Consider the following 4,328-nt stretch of genomic DNA (forward strand, 5'->3'; position numbering starts at 1 on the left):
GACTCCACTCCTGACACCCCAGCCATGGTGGACTCCACTCCTGACACCCCAGCCATGGTGGACTCCACTCCTGACACCCCAGCTGTGATGGACTGTGCTCCTGACACCCCAGCCGTGATAAACTCTACTCCTGACACCCCAGCCATGATGGACTGTGCTCCTGACACCCCAGCCATGATGGACTCCACTCCTGACACCCCAGCCATGGTGGACTGTACCCTGACACCCCAGCCATGATGGACTGTACTCCTGACACCCCAGCCGTGATGAACTGTGCTCCTCAAACTCTAAACCAAAATAACCCCCTCCTTCAAGCTGCTCCTGCCAGATGTTTCATCACTGAAATGAGAAAATAACTAATACGTACAGCAGCCAATCCCCACAATGTAATTATGACACCAACTACCCCACAATATCATAACTCCCTTTCATTTCAGATCCCACAGATTAAGGACTCAGTCACACCAAAGGCTTCCACTTCAAACACCAGTCACAAATAGTAGGTTCCCAGCTGCCCAGGCTTTGGTCCAATTAGTTACAAATTTAGGGTTCCGTTGAGTGCCTCCTCACGTTCAATAGTTTGTTATAATAGCTCATGGACACTGTGAAGTGATTCAGCATACAGAGAAGCAGAGGGAAAGCATTAGGGTGAGTATGGAATGGCCCCTAACCCAAGAGTTTCCACCCCTGTGGATCGGGGTACAACTCTCCTGGTACATTGATGCATCTCACCAGCATAGAAGCTTTCTGAGCCCCAAACTTCTGGGACTTCAGACAAGGCATCCTAACATAGGCATAAGCATGTATTAACTCCATCTTTGCCTCCTTTCCCCTTCCCAAGGATTGAAGATAAGGTTGGAAGGTCCAAGCTTCTTCTGAGACTGGGTCTTTCTAGTGATCAGTCCTTACGAAGAGTCTCTTGACTAAATAAAAAACGAGGACGTGCTTCTGCCATCAGTGGAAGAACTGGTGCTTCCTCAAAGACACAACAGTGCTCACTGGTCCAGAATTGGGTTTGTTGCTGAATGTCTAGACAAAAGCCCACATAAAGAGGCCAGAGAGATATCTCAGCACTTAAAGAGTACTTGAGGGTCAGAGTTCAGATCCCAGCGCCCTTATAGCAAACCAATCACCCTACACACACCTGAACCCCAGGTGGAGAGATGATGGTTGCTGGGGTTTGCTGACTTTCAGCCTAACCCAGAAAAATGCAAGTCCCAGCTCCAAGGAGAGACCCTGCCTCAGAGGAGAAGTGGGGGACAAGTGACAGAGCAGTATACTGAATGCTTCATCTGGCCCTCTGTGCATGTGCAGGCATGTGCATCCACACTCGCGCACACACAGATGTGTGCATACACCCACTGGGATATAAACAAATCATAAATATTTTAAAGCCAGCATAGAAACTGGGAAAAATTAAGTAAGAGTAATTACTGACCAGGTGGTGGTAATGCACACCTTTAATCCCAGCACTCGAGAGGCAGAGGTAGGCAGATCTCTGTGAGTTCAGGACCAGCCTGCTCTGTCCCAAAAAACTAAAGAGAGAGAGACAGAGAGAGAGAGAGAGAGAGAGAGAGAGAGAGAGAGAGAGAGAGAGAGAGAGAAATTACTGAATAAGCAGATACAGTCCTTCCATAAATTGCTCTTGTTGTGAGTTTTTAGAAATAACTGTGTGTGTATGTTTATGAGGATGGGACATGGCCTTATTCATGCTAGGCAAGCTACACCCCAGACCCTAGTGTTTCTAAACATTTCACAGGATCATCCTGTATATTTCCACAGCTACCAACGGACACTGTTTTCTGTTTTATAGGCAGGAAGACTGCGGCTCAGAGGTGCTAACTAACCCATACAGGGTCAAACAGCTAACTGAGTGGAATGGCTTGGGCCTGCAGACTTAGCATCAGCCTCTACCACCTGCCAATTTTATGGTCAAATGAGGTGTCTCCTTAAAGAAGAAACAGAAAACACAGTGAGGTGACAGGCTTCAGGTGCCTCGGAAAGCTGGGAGTGGTGGCTCATCGCTATAATCCCAGGACTCAAAAGGCTAAGGCAGGAGGATTGCTGTAAGTTTGAGACCATTCTAGGCTACCTAGAATGAGCTTCAGGCTAGCCTCAACTATAGAGTGGGACCTTTTCAGAAAAAAAAAAATGCTCATGAATATTCCAAAAGGATTGCACTGCCTTTGGGAAGATGCAACTTCCTCTATGTGTCTGTGTGTTTGAGATGGGTTAGGCAAGCCCAAAGAACTCACATTTTGCTTTAAATGGAGAGCCAGCTACTCCCATCAACTGAGGGAAAAGCTAAGGTATGCCCAATGCCAGGCCAGTTCTCTGGCTTGCCAGCTGCAGAGACATTGCACTGGGTCACAACCCAAGTGCTGGGCTGACTGCGTGCGGTGAAAGGTGTAGAGGCCCAGGTCGCCAGCCCAGAATGACAGCTCTCAGAGGCTGTCTGCTTCCCAGTCCTGCGTCTATGAGACTCGTTCTTCATTGCCAGAATGATGGATCACCTTGTCATTGGGGGAAACACACACACACACACACACACACAGACACAGACACACACACGAGGTGCCTCCAGGAAGCTCGGCTTCTCTTGAAAAGCACGAGATGGCAAAAATGGGAGAAATCTGCTTGCAAATGTACCTCCAAGGAGGGAAAATGAACTGCTTCTTATGATTAAATCAGAGGATGACTTAAAATGCACTATTGGAGTATCATCTCTCCATAGACAGGATCATCGTATAAATGCTAATCCTCGAGACATGGGGCCTGACACAGCCCATGGGGGATGTCAATGTCATTCCTGGATAAAGTGCCCATGCTCCTAGGACTGCAGAGAAATGAAAACAGCCAGGCAGTGGAAGGCGAGTGGCTGCGTGACTGGAAAGAAATGTCAGCTCCATGTTGACACTGGCCTTTGAACAAATAATATACGATACAGTGACCACAATTACTCAAATGCCTTACGATAAAAACCCAACTAAGGAAACTAAACTATGACATGACTTACAAATGTGAATTTGTTGAGGGTCTACTTAAAGATGATATATATTTGTAGATGGGAAGCTGAACCTTAAGGAGTCATTAACTGGCACCAAAGCAGAGAACGAGTGGTCCCAAGGAGGCTGAGTATCATAGCTGACACAGGATTATGTTCACTACACAACCAACGCATAGTCAAAAGCCAGCAGATCCAAGGGATACGGACACTGTCCCCAAGTGGGCACAGGTAGATTTGCAAATCATATCGCAAATACGGTTACAGGAAAAGGTAGGAATGAGCCTATTCTCATCAATAAACATGAACCATATCATATAAATGAGACATTAAATATTTTTATATTTATCTAAATAGTACAGATAGATAGAGAAACAGATTGCATATTCTCACACACATGTGTATATTAGATTATTTATGAGCTATACATGGCTATACATCATTTGTATATAAATGTAAACCAATCTTTAAAATCTATTGGAGTGCTGGGCGATGGTGGCTTTAATCCCAGCACTCGGGAGGCAGAGGCAGGCGGATCTTTGTGAGTTCGAGACCAGCCTGGTCTACAAGAGCTAGTTCCAGGACAGGCTCCAAAGCCACAGAGAAACCCTGTCTCGAAAATCAAAAAAAAAAAAAAAATCTATTGGACAGATAATGCATAAATGAGAACACTTGCCAATAAGTCTACAAAAAAAATCTAGCCAGGTGGTGGTGCCACAAGCTTTTAATCCCAGTACTTGAGAGGCAGAGGCGGGCAGACCTCTATGAGTTCAAGGCCAACCTGGTCTACAGAGGGAGTTAGGGATAGGCTCCAAAGCTACAGAGAAATCCTGTCTCGAAAAACCAAAAAGAAAAAAAAAAGCCCTCAATACCATTAGTCACTATGGAAATGTAAATTAAAATAGCCAAGCACATCTACTAACCCTGCAAAGAGCTACAATTTAAAAGTTGTCCTCTGACATCCACATATATGCTATGGCATCTACATAAGTGAGCACATACATGTGAGCATATGTGCACGCACACAGACACACACATACTACATAAATACAGTTATTAAAAAAGGGTTTTAAATAGTCCAAATCTATGGAAATACTCATTAACAAAAGAATAAAAAATAAACAGAGGGTATTTTTCCACAAAAACTGAATTCTACAAATAACATAGTGAACAATAGCATTGATGATGCTAAGACAAAAATTTCTGCCCAGTTTGTATCTCTGATGCTACGATAAACACCATGAACAAAAGCAACTGGGAAAGGAAAGGTTTTACTTGGCTCACGGGTATATTCCATCACTGAGGAAGGCAGGAACCCAAGGCA

The sequence above is a fragment of the Microtus ochrogaster genome, unplaced genomic scaffold (assembly GCF_000317375.1).
Source record: "Microtus ochrogaster isolate Prairie Vole_2 unplaced genomic scaffold, MicOch1.0 UNK11, whole genome shotgun sequence".
NCBI classification, from domain to species: domain Eukaryota; kingdom Metazoa; phylum Chordata; class Mammalia; order Rodentia; family Cricetidae; genus Microtus; species Microtus ochrogaster.